Raw genomic sequence first — 13,736 nt, 5'->3', positions numbered from 1 at the left:
TGGGGGTATTATAAAGAAATGGTATCAAGTTTCAAGGACATTTTGGTGTCCCTTGCTCTGTCTTCCTACCTCTATACCACGAGCAACAATCTTTCTGTCCAAATGTACCCAGTGGAACACACTGGCACCAGTACAACACATATTGCAGAACATTAAACGGTTGATCTTAGGCGATGTTGCGGCGCATCGTTGGTCACCGCACTTGAACATTCTTCGTAATACATAAGAAATACCAAGTTACCAATCAAAACAAATTAAAAAAAATAATTTAAAATAAATTACTATTTTTTTTGAAAAAAAAAAAACGAGCTGTAACAACTGGGTGCGTTTTAGACCAACAGGAGGTTTCGCCAAATATTAAGTATCAAAATGTTGGCTTACCTGTTTATTCCACAAAAGAGGAAGAAAGCTATATGTCAATTTAGGAAGGTTCTAATATAAAAACATTCAGAAAAACACAATCATTATAGGAGTCCCAATTTAATATTAGTTTGAGGAGTTTGAATCCTAATGACACCTTAGTCACAGTTGATCAATTAAATATTTATATTCTCCAATTAATAATGTGAAAGAAAAGTAGATAAACTGTTAACTTACCAAAGAGACTTGAATGAGCCATTATTGAAGCAATGAACAAGAGAAGCAACGTAAATTGAGATGCCATACTTGAACTGCTCTATGAGATTTAACTAGTTATATCTTCTTCTTTTTTGATGAAAGAGTGGTTCCATGAGACGTTCTTTTATACAGCATGGATAGAATCTTTCTTATTTCTAATTATATGTCATATGGTAAGTAGTTTTGATAAATTAAAATGCAACTTATTATATGGTAAGCACAAGTTAGTCATATTTAATATCAAGCTTTTTAAGGGAAGAAACTCACTATCATTAAGTTCACCTAGAGCCGCATTTTATAAGAGATAGCACAATATTATTTTTACTTTAAACTTTGGAACTACAGAACAAATATTACCATCAAAGTATCGCCAAGTAAAAGTTATCTCCTCCAAATCTGAGATAAAATCAAATATTGCTTCGGAAAATCATATTGTCACGACCGGAAAGTTAACTAGTCGCGATGACACCTAACTCCAACCCACTAAGTAAGTCAAATGACAATCAACATAGCTCAAAAGAGATAATAAGAGACAATGAATGAAATAACTGAATTTTTCCATACAAAATCCACAGGATTAATAGTACAAATCATTAGCTTTTAGGACTTAGAATTTACAAGCTAATACAAAATAAATACATCATTTGTTTGAAATATACATAAACAAATTTACAAATCTAAAGCTACCAAGGACAAGTGACAGCTAAATTTGGAAAGCAAGTACATCTTCAATGCTAGCTCCCGCCATATACAGCTACATCAACTCCGAAATCTGCACGCAGGGTGCAGAAGTACAGTATGAGTACAACCGACCCTATGTACTCAATAAGTAACAAGCATAACACTAGATAGAAAGCGGTGATGATCTCGGAAGAAGGTCAGAGTCCAACAAAACTAGCCAATAACAACTTGTAATAATATATGAAGACAGTAAAAGTAACAGACTCAAAGAGACATTTTTTCAACTCGTTCACAGTTTCAGAAAAGTAGGCATGCTTTTCAAGTATAACCGTCAAGTCCAGATCTTACCACTAAAAATCAACTAAACATGAGTTTATCAAAAGAACTGTATTCACTAATTTACAATACCATATAAGAATTTTCATTTACCAATTAGCATGAGAAAAGTAGATCTCTATGCCTAGATGTCAATATACATGTCAAGTCATCAATTATCATGTACCGTCTATCATGAGGATTATACATCTTTATGTCTATATTTCAAATATACATGTCTAATTGTCAAGTGTCATATTACCATCTAGCATGAAGAAAAATGCATCTCTATGTCTACATGTCAAATATACATGTCAAGTATATATCATCACAGTGAAAACGTCAAAATAACGACACTTAGCACGCTCACGGTGCTTGGCACAATGCCCCAACCAACCAACAAACAAATCAACACTTAGCACTATACGGGTGCCTCATATAAATGCCCATCACAGAAGAACGTATATAAAATACTGTGCCTGCGCCCACTGCTGGTATGTTAGACTCCAGAGGGGCAGATCTTGCTTAAGTGCTAATCATAATCACATAGCCCAATAGTGGAGCCTGGTGCAGGCATCGCCCCAAACCAATAACACTTAGCCCATTGTGAGCCTGGCGTAGGCATCACCTTAAAATTTATATAACTGTTGCGACATGCAATCCGATCCAACATAACTCACAAAGTGGCTCTATGGCCCAAAACAATCATTAACAGTCTGAGTCTCAAATAAACACATCTTACTATATTCAGTTCAATAGTGTTACACATAGAAGACATCAACAACATGTGAGGAATCAAATAAGAAAGTACCGAGACAGAGATATCATACACGAATATATTATCTTGACTGGGAGTATATGTACAATTAAGGCAAATAGCTCAGAAATAGCAAGAATAGCCCTATCAAGTCTCAAACAGGTAGCACATAGCCTAGACATGATCTCTAATATGAATCAGAACTCAAATAATTATACATGTCTAAAAAACATGGATATAACAAGGCATGATAATAAAAAAATTCCATAATAGCCTAAAAGCCACCTCTAATCATAAACACTTTGATGCATGCGCACACGACCGTCACCTAGTGTGTATATCACCCCAATACCTCTCATATAACATAGTTCCCAGGGTTGATTACCCTCAATTTTAAGTTTAGATATGTTACTTACTTCAAACAAGCCAAATCCAATACCGAGCAAGCCAAACAACACTCTAGAAATGCCATCATGTGCGAATCGACCTTTGAACGACTCGAAACTAGCCAAAAGAAACTCAAAAATATTAAATAATTTCAAAGGAAACAAACTCAAACGATAAAGTTCGAATCTTTAATAAATTACTCAAATCAATTAAAAAACCAACCGGGTCCTGCACCTCAGAACCCGGCAAAATTCTCTAATTCGGACAACATATTCGAATACGAGTCCAACCATACTATTTTCATTCAATTCTGACTCTGAATCGAAGTTCGAAACTCAAAAATTCACTTTAAGAATGTTTAGACAAAAACCCCCAATTTCTCTTTAGAAATCATCAATTAAATACAAAAAAAAAAATCGAATATGGAATCATGAAATATAATTAAAAAAAATGAGTCAAAAATACTTCCTCCAATCCATGTGGTGTAAATCCTCTTCAAAATTGCCTAGAAATTGAGCTCTAAATTCCAAAATGTGATAAAATGAACCAACCCTTCAAATATAGAGAAATCTGCCAGTGAATCCACTTTTGCGGCCACTAAATCGCATCTGCCACTGTTGCTTTTGCGTTACAAGTCTAGAACCAGTGAGAAAGCCCCAACTCAGAACATATCGCTTCTACGACACTAATTTCTCCTCTGGGATTACGCTTCTACGCTCAAGGTACTGCTCTGACGGACGTGCAGATGCGCCGAAGACCCCGCATCCGCGACCTTCTCGCCCACTAGTCCATATTCTCCTCTGCGATAAAATATCCGCATCTGTGGGCACTGATCCTAGGCCACTTCTTCTGCTTCTGTTCTCCCTGTGCAGCTTTTGCGGCTCCGCACCTGCACCCATAGTTCTGCAAGTGCGATCAAACCAGGTATCAAAGATCCCAGCAATGCCAACATGATTTGAAATGGTCCGAATAAATCCGAAACACACTCGGGCCCCTCGGGACCCTGTCCGAACATACCAACAAGTTCCAAAATATAACGGGGACCTGCTCGAGGCCTCAAATCATACACAACAACATCAACACCATGAATCGCACCTCAAATCAAACTTAATGAACTTTTTAACTTTCAACTTCTAAAACTCATGCTGAACCATACCAAATCAACTCAGAATGACCTCAAAGTTTGAACACAAGATTCAAATGGCATAATGAGCCTATTCCAACTCCCGAAATAACAATCCGAATCCGATATCATCAAAGTCAACTCCCGGTCAAACCTATGAACTTCTAAACCTTCAAATTACCAACTTTCGCCAAATAGTGCAGGAACCTTCTAGAAACATCCAAATGCAAATCCGGATATACGTCCAAGTCCAAAATCACCATCCAGACCTAACAAAATAATCAAAATTCCAATCGGGATCAAATACATAAAAGTCAAACTTGGTCAATTCTTCCAACTTAAGGCTTCCTAGTTGAGGAATATTTTTCCAAATCAATCCTGAATCACCCGAAAACAAAAACTGACAATTCATACAAGTCATAATACATCATATGACGCTATTCATGCCCTCAAACCATCAAACGGAATATAAATGCTCAAAACGACTGGTCGGGTCGTTACATTCTCCCTCACTTAAACATACGTTCGTCCTTGAATGTGCCAAAAGTCATTCCAAAGCCATCATACCACTGTATAAACTCACCATGCACATACCCATGGGTGATCCCACGTTACCCAAATCCATGCAAGCCTGAAAACACAACATAACTGAGGATTGTAGACATGTAATTTTTGACACTCCCCAATATTTTACACATTTTAGCGTAAAATATTTAGTTTAAGGCTAATATAGTAATTTTCGACTAGTTTTGACTCTTTTACTTTATTTCGTCATAAAAATAAAAATTACAAAAATATTTTCTTTTATTTAGCTAATTGATGTTTTATCTAGTTACTTTTACTTTATGTACCTTTCATAAAATTAAAAATATAAAAAAAGAGTACCTTATTTTTATCTTTATATAATCTTAAAAATACAAAAAAATAGTTTCATGTTTTAATATAGTTTAGTTTAATTAATTAGAATTAGTTTTTGTATTATGTAGTATTTTTATCTTATACTGAAGGAAGTTAATTTTGGACCATAATTTTAAGAGTCTTAGAGACCAATTTGAGGACCCAATTCGGATCCCTTGGCCCAATTCGGATCTAGCCCATAATCCTAGGCCCAATACCCACTAACCTAACCCTAAAATCCTACTAAAACTAGACAAAACCTAGACACTAAGGGAGCCGTTTTTCTGATGGGGAGACACCAAAAAAGCTTCAGCACCTAAGACCTTAGAGACTAACGAAGGACCCCTGCTTCTTCATCTTCAACCTTCAGCCATCTCCACTGATTTGCTTCAACCAAAAACACCCAAAACTGAAGAACCCCTCCATAGCCGCCGCTGATTCTGGACCTCACACCAAACGACCACCCCATCTCCACCTCTTTCCGCCGCTAATCCCATTTTCTTCACCAAATTAGCGAAAACAGACCCTTCTTCATCGTCAACCAGAACACACCCATCAGCAACCACCAACGAGTCCAGCCGCCCAAGCCACCTTAACTAACACCTTCAGTCATCTTCTCCAAGCCGCCAGAAAACCAGCGAACTCGGATCCTCCGTAAACCACCAAGGTTGAGTTTCTTCGGCGAGCTTAAAGGTTGTGAGTGGTCGCTGTTTGGAGCTCCGTTTCAGTTTCATCCGAGGTTTAGTCGCGGTTCGAACACATTCAACCAAATTTGTCACGAGTAGGTTATTCTCATCTCTGCCCCCTGTTCTTCGTATTTTATCCTTGTGATATATATATATGTGATGTTGAAATACAACATTAGCTCATGTGGATCATTTTCTCTCGGTTTAATCTTTGCCTCAGTTGAGCCTTTGATTTTAATATGAGCTTTGATTTCGGTTTATACACCATAATAATAGCAGTACTTTAATTATAAAGTTATAACTAATTATCTGAAATGGAAATCGAACTTTACTGTGATTTGCTTTCAATTATGACATGGGTTATTCCAAAGTAGGGTATGTGTAAGTTGTCATTGGATTCATGGAAATTGGATTATGAAAAAACGAATATGTTTCTGATTCAAATTTTAAGAGATGTACAATTTATAACCTGAAGACCAGAAAAAAAGATAATTCATTAGAATATTTCTCATGTGTGACTGAAATTTACAAGGGATCATCCCTTCCACAATTAAATACGTTGTAGATCGTGGGTACGGTTCCCGTAACGCAATTTACAATGTGTACAAAATAAACGAGTGCGCGACATCGCGACTTGTTCTGACAAATTCCTTAAATAACTAAAAGCGGTTTTAAAAGGTTAAAAATACACAATAGGTTTTAAACGTGTAATTAATCAGATAATTAAACCAATTAATAATAGTTGACGACCATGCTAAAACCACAGAACCCGAAAATGCCTAATACCTTCTCTCGGGTTAACAGAGTTCTTTACCCGAATTTCTATGTTTCGCGGACTGTAAAACAGAGTCAAACTTACTCGATTCGGGATTTTAAACCGGTGACTTGGGACACCATAAATTATCCCAAGTGGAGACTCTGAATTTTAATAAATAATCCCATTTCGATTATTGTCACTTTAATTGGAAAAACTCCTTTATACCCCTTTCCGGGGTAGAAAAAGGAGGTGTGACAAGGATCCTCACTTCAACCTTAGCCCATAACCTTAGAATCAAATCTCCAACATCCGGAATACATTAAAGACCCAATTCTCACATCCGAACACTGCGCAAGTCTGAACAAGCTGTACCAAGACATAATCATAACCCAAGATATAATCACATGATATACCACATAACCCATATACCCATAGCAATAACTTCCGAGCATAATAACTGTCCATTAACAAGCCCGGTACCGATAATAATCCTCCTAACAATTGAAAACTTATTATGAACCTTTGTACACTACCAATGATGAAGGGAACACATAGATACTCATAACCACTCATCAGTCCAACAAGTTCTGGAGCTCTCTCGCCCAACAAGAACCATAGCCAAATTCTAAGCTGACAACTAACATTATTCTTCCAAACATACCGTAATCAAATCCGATAGTACTCATTCCAGGTCCAATGACCTCATCTTATCAAGTAAAAGATACTCAACTGACATGCCACACAAATACCATCTATAGCCATATGCCACGCGATCCTTACATCCAAACAAGCAACAACTCGAATGTTGGAAAGAAAATCAAATGAGAGGACCGTCCCGCAACCTCAACATATATTACCACAAACGTAATGCTATGAACCCATCACACATAATAGAACCAAGACACATGGATCTAACACAAAGGAACATATCCCAATGTAACTTTGCTGCACTTGTGACCATATCCAAACACCAATCCACATGAAATACCTCAAGCTATAATGCCCAAAATCAATAACCATACGAAAATCAACAACAAACACATGAAGTTCATTATCATATTCATGGAGAAATAGATAGAACAATATACCACAAGCACGAAGGCCATAGCAAAAGCGCAATCAACCATTCAACACTTTAAGAACCATCTCGCTCGAATTTTGCCATAAGGCTCAAACAGAAATGTATCATGTGTGCAAATACCCAACAGATCACAACCCATCATAGCATAGAAGAGTGATACATAGAACATATCAATACATGAACAAGCTCAACTCTAATTGAATGACACACCACTCAAAAATAGAATTGATGAGTCAATAAATTCGACCCGATGTAGAATGCACATCCTCGTTAGGCCTACTAATGGGCCCCCAAATCAACTCTGACCATCCATAAATAAATAAATAATCCTTCAAAAGTCCATAATAACCTAACCATTACACATACTACTAGTTGTCTAACTTTTGCCATACCTTCACGGTTCACAACCAAAGAATAATCTGCCTCTGAGAACCCTCCAAGTCTCCAAATCCCTAGAATACAAGAATTACCATATTCGATCCCATCTCCACCACTCGAATGACTAACTCATCTCTCATACTCAATCATCCTGCGAGAAATACATCCATAATTCTTCCGTGCCATATAGCAAAATCTGAACATCTATAGTTGAGAAACCAGGTGATTACCGTAATACTAGTCAAGCATCTGCAAGCCCAACACGATACGTCCACTAAAATGCGCACCCTCCTTAGGTGATACCAATTAGTACTAACATTCTTCTTAACATCTAAAACTGTTTGTGTTATCTAAAATTCATGGATTTCCCTTCAAAGTTGAACCGCAACATTGTACATACAAACCTCAATCTCATACGATGCACACCTCATCTATCATTCCATCATATGAAAACACAAGAATCCCATAATCAACTCTAATTCACATGCAGGATACATACTCAATCAGCTAGAAATTTACCACTAGGCCCCACATCTGAGAGAAAAATTACAACATCCAATATACTCATCATCCCTGTCAAATACATTTGCCCCAAACCTTGGTCGACACCAACGAGAACTCTTCGAAACTTGTTTTCACATAACCAATCCATCAGAACTGAATCCTTCTAACTCAGCTAAGTCACGCAAGTCGCCACCCCCAAGAGTAATGCAACAAAACACCGATAAAGCCTCACCATATCATAAGAACCAAAAGAATTGATCATTTCTATCACAATACTGATCTGATCTACCACCAAACTGTCCTATTTCTTTGAGTCCCCTCGACTTGCCATTAAGTTAACACTTCTCCTTGCTAGTATACTTCGATTCATAATCCAAAGTTCACTACTAGTTATCCTAGCATGATATCACGTTGTCTCAAGATCCATAAGCCAGTATATTCCACCTTAGACGCCAAAGAATACCGCAACCAAGATACACACCCTAAAAAGACCTTCCGCAAATCTAAAGTTGTTTTTTAACCTCTCTGATACTGAAATGTGGGATCCATAGTGATAAGGACATACCGCGGGTCCTGACACCATCCAAAACAAATATTATATCTAATCCTTTACAAATCCATAAATTCCTCATATACCACATATGAATCATGAACCCATTAGAACTTTCTCGAGAGTTATCCACTCTACACTAATCTCTAATGCACCACCAAAACGAGCCGAATGATATGTGCTCCGTTAGCACGCCAAAACCTAAATAAGTAATCCTCACCTTAACGCAATCTAGTGGCTCCCTTTTATTAACATATTACATCCATCAGAAATAACAAACTCAAATCATTTCAAGATTTCCATATATCCATAAAGTGTAACACATCATGCATCTAGAATTTTCCTTACTCGAGTCATCCTCGAAATCAACGTCTTCAAGTCATAACCAATTCACAAGTATGCCTCAGACCAAAATTACTATAACACATAACCATGCAATCAAATCATCGAAAGTGGACTCCCCCACTTGGTTCGAAGCCGTAGAACAAAATATTTGATAACCCACAATACCCTTACTCTATAACTGCCATAATCTCGCACTGTAATTCAACTAAATCCTTCATAATTTGATGTAACACAAATCGTAAAATACCTCAATTCATCTGCTAAGCTCACATTCATCGTCATGATAGTCAAACCAATTTCCTCAAGTGATCCAAACTCAAATTGCAACACTTGTAACCCACCAATAGAAAGAAAATCTCCATATAATTATCATAAGAATAAGACAACCTCAGAACATCCCGTAGGAGATAACCAACCTGATTGGTCTCAAACTAGCATCTCTCTATGCCCTTTCATGGCCACACTACTATGCAATCACTAAACCTTCCAGATTCTGAACTCGTCAACAAGACATATGACACAACCCACAATCTGGTTAGCTGTGATGGCACTTAACCCAACCTGCTAGGTAAGCCAATTATACACACCTCAAATAAGAAACATAGGAGCCAAAGAATAAAATAACTAAACTTTAAATTACAAGGATTTGTAATACAGATCATGAGCTTCTAAGACTTAGAATTTACAAAGCTGGTATGAAGCATAATTATCACATCTATTTGAAAATACAAAAATAGAACTCAAATCTAAAACTACCAAGAACAAGTGGTAGCCATGTCAGGACAACGAGTACATATTCAATGCTAGCTCCCGCCATATGCAGCAATGCACAGTTAAGGTGAGTTTTTAAGTGTGTTTTTATGATGATTTCACTTCTCAATCACTAGTTACAACAAGGTTTTTTGTTGAATTCTATAGGATTTCTTCAAAATCTCAAGAACACCCCAAAAGTTGGCTTTCAAGATTTGATCTACAAGAGGTAATATTTTACCCTTAAACCTACATGCATGAATATTTAATGAATTATGAGCAAGAAATAAGTATTAGCACTTATGGGCTGGTGATTGGAAGCCACAAGGGCTTAACCTAGATAATTGGATGTTGTAGAAATTTTGTAATGAGTTAATTAGTAAAATTTGGTGGATGTGAGTTCATTGTTGATTATAATGGTGCTAAATAAGCTAGTTGGTGAACAGAGGATGTTGTAGTATCTCTTGTTGGTGGGAAGGAGGGATTGTTGGATGAAGAAACACCATTACTAGGGGTAGTACAATGCTATGCATTCTAGGTGTTTGATAAAATGCCAAAATAACCTAAAACCTAGAAATTTTTACTAAAATCGGTCCAATTGAATTATGTTGATGTATATTTAAGTTGTAAGAGTAGTGGGTGGTCTTAGTATCACTAAAGAGCTCCATCAATGTATGCTGCCTAAACTCTTTCTATAGAATCAGATTCCCTGATTCCCGCATGAATTCCAAGCATGGTTGTCCTAGTTCCTATTTCCATTATTACGGATTGCTTCCGATGGTTGTATTCCAAGTGTTCATGAGATTTCTGTATATGTCTTGATAGCCAATGCCATGCTCCCTTCCTTGGAAATGTTTAGCAATTTCTTTTGATAGTCATATGCACATGAAAATGAAGTAATGATTTTTATACCATGAATCATCATGACTGAGGTGCATTAAAAAGATTGAATTACTAAATGCTCATAAAGATCTACACATTCCCTATTTTCTATTGCCATTCTATTCTTACTAAAAATGTTTCAAGCATGATTGACACATCAAATGATATGATTTAAACCCATGCTTCAATTGCAAATAACTATGCTCTCCTTTTGGGAGAAATTCATTCCGCTTAAGGCTATTTTTACGCATACTTTTGAAGCAATGATTTCCAAATGTTCTACGTATTGGTATTTTATAGCGATCCTCAAAAGTAAAAGAATGAAAGTATGGAATATAAAATGCGGCCATCATGTTAAATGTGTGGCCAAAAGTACGAAGGAAATGAAAGGACTTTCTAAAGGGATATGAGATGAGTATTTTATTTATATAATATTGTTTTTGAGAGTATCATTACATAACCGAGAAGGTATAGGTTATATAGGCCTACAACTGAAATGCCAGTGTAGGAATTGATTGAGGGGTAATTCCCTGTAATATTGTGTTGAGATTATTCCCCTTAATTGGGATGAATTTATTACTAGCATCAGTCTAAGCTCCCATGTTGATCCACACAACATCGTGGTGAGATGTCTTAGTCGATCAAGCAATGATCGGATGCTATGCCGCGTATATAATGGTATTGTGTTGTTATGTCAACCCTTATGGATCTGGGTGTGACGGATTAGTCGGTCTAGGGGTGATCAGACTCCATGCCATGAGCTTGGTGGGTAGTCATTCTTGATATTATATTGGATTCACCTTACCATGTTGATCCATATATACATCATGGTGAGATGACTTAGTCGGTCGAGCGATGATCAGACTCCATGCCATGAGCATGATAGTTTGTGTTGGTAGCTAATGATTTCCCAAACTAAATTCAAAAGGTATGTTTGAAGGTTTCACTCACACTGTGTTTTATATTACGACACACTTGTATCCATTTACACTTGTATTCATTTGCTACTCTTTCATGTTTTCCCAACTTATGTTTCTTGTTCCATTTTATATGAGGGTAATTATCTTTACATACTAGTACTATTCCATATATACTAATATCCCTTTTGTCGGGGGCGCTACATCTTTAATGGATGCAGGTGGTTCCGTAATTGGTGGCTTAGGTTCTTGATAGGTGTACCCTCTTCTCAGCTGATTTGGTGAGCCTTATTCTACTTCAGGGCCTTATGTCCTTTTATTTTGCAAATTGTGTTTTGAGAAATAGCCAGGGCCTAGTTGTCGGCATTCCCATATTGTACCATTTTCACTTAGAGGTTCCGTAGACGTATTCTGGGTTGTGTTTTGACTTGAGATCACAAACTAATGATTTTGTTGTATTTGTCGAATGTTCCACTTCAATACCATAAATGTGTAATATTTTGGTAATCAGAAAATGAAGCTCTTATAAAAACGAAAGTTGGTGTTGTACATACTATTCTCTTGATTGGTTTAACTCTTTATATTTATCCTCAAGTTATTCATGGTTAGAATTGAAAAGTAGGCGCTAAGTAGGCTTTCTTGAATGGGGTAACTCAGTCGAGTGTCGGTCCCGCTCCTCAAGGTCGGGGCGTGATACGTTTGGTATAAGAGCCTAAGGTTTTAAAATGTCCTAGGATGTCTTCGAGCCGTGTCTAGTAGAGACCTTCTTATCGGTGTGTTGTCGACCACATCTATAATTATGAGGCTACTTGGGCATTTAGGAATGTTACCCTTCTTTGGTATTCTAGACGGTGTGATAGAGTTGATTATAAGATTGTCCCCTTTTAACTCGTGCATTGTTCTAATTTTCAGTACATGGCACCTAAGAAGAGGTCAAGGAGTGGCGAAACGGCCAATTCCACCTAAGGAGTGGCGAAACGGCCAATTCCACCCAAGGAGTGGCTGGTGATTCTATACCCGATGTTACGGGTAAGCACCTGAGGGGTGAAGACATTCCCCCAACCACAACGCCTAATGATCCTACTACTCCTGTTGAGAATACACCAATTCCTACTTCTGCCGAGAATACAATGATTCCTCCTCACGCTGATATCTCAGTCCCACCTCCAGCCTCAATTTCCAATCCTAGTATTTCTGATGGGGACCTTAGGGAGCTATACAGATGTTGACCCAGATAGCTGCTACCCAAGCCCATAGATTGAATGCTACAGCTACTTCTTCCAATCACCAATAGGATTCTGCTGGTTCTAGGGAGAACAAATTTCTTTAGTTGGATAATCTGGTATTCACGGGTACTAAGCCCGAAGAGAGTCCCCAATCATTTATCAATTATATGCATAAGACTCTTCGTGTGATGCGTGCCAATGAGACAGAATTGGTGGAATTGGCTTCCTATCACCTGAAAGAAGTGGTGTATTCTTGGTTTGAGTTGTGGGAGGAGTCGCATGAGGTAGGGAGTCCTCCGACAAAGTGGAGTGAGTTTAGGACTCTTTCATTGATCATTTCTTGCCTGCTGAGACTCACGAAGACCATGCTGCCGAGTTTGAGAACTTGAAGTAAGGTAGTATCAGTGTATGGGACTACCATTTGAGATTCACGGATCTTTCCAAGGATGCTGCTTACATGATGCCCACTATGGAGGCTAGGGTTCACAAGTTTTTCTAGGGTCTTAGCCCTTTGGTTATTAATGAGGCTGCTACAGTTGCCTTGAATTCTGATATGAACTATTGGAAGATGGTGGCATTTTCTCAAGCCACTGAGACCCAAAAATTGAAGGTCATAATGGAGCAAGAGGGTAAAAAGAAGGCCCGATTCGCAGGCAACTTTGGAGGTTCTTCCAATGGTGGTAGTGGTGGAAGGTCAGTATTTAGGGGAGGATCATCTAGACCGACAAATTTTTTTGCTCAGTCTTCAGCCAGTGCCCCACTATCAAGGTCCAGTCAGCAACATTGGAGTCGTTTCAGGCCTAGTCAAGGCAATAGGGGATCCTATCAGCAGGGTTAGTCTAGCGTGATATTTCAGCCGTAGCAGAGGCCCCCCATGCCCTT

General features: G+C 37.8%; 1 long non-coding RNA gene across 1 annotated transcript; it reads left to right on the top strand.

Moving 5' to 3' along the window:
- Window positions 1-5,049: 5,049 nt before the first annotated feature.
- Window positions 5,050-12,177, top strand: LOC104232892 (uncharacterized). The gene is made up of 3 exons (XR_712474.2): window positions 5,050-5,559; window positions 9,998-10,058; window positions 11,850-12,177. It is a non-coding gene; the product is annotated as an uncharacterized lncRNA (long non-coding RNA).
- The last annotated feature ends 1,559 nt before the right edge of the window (window positions 12,178-13,736 follow it).

Source organism: Nicotiana sylvestris, chromosome 9 (assembly GCF_000393655.2).
Source record: "Nicotiana sylvestris chromosome 9, ASM39365v2, whole genome shotgun sequence".
Classification (NCBI taxonomy): Eukaryota; Viridiplantae; Streptophyta; class Magnoliopsida; order Solanales; family Solanaceae; genus Nicotiana; species Nicotiana sylvestris.
The sequence above is the reverse complement of the archived record's forward strand: the minus strand, read 5'-3'. Positions and strand labels throughout refer to the sequence as shown.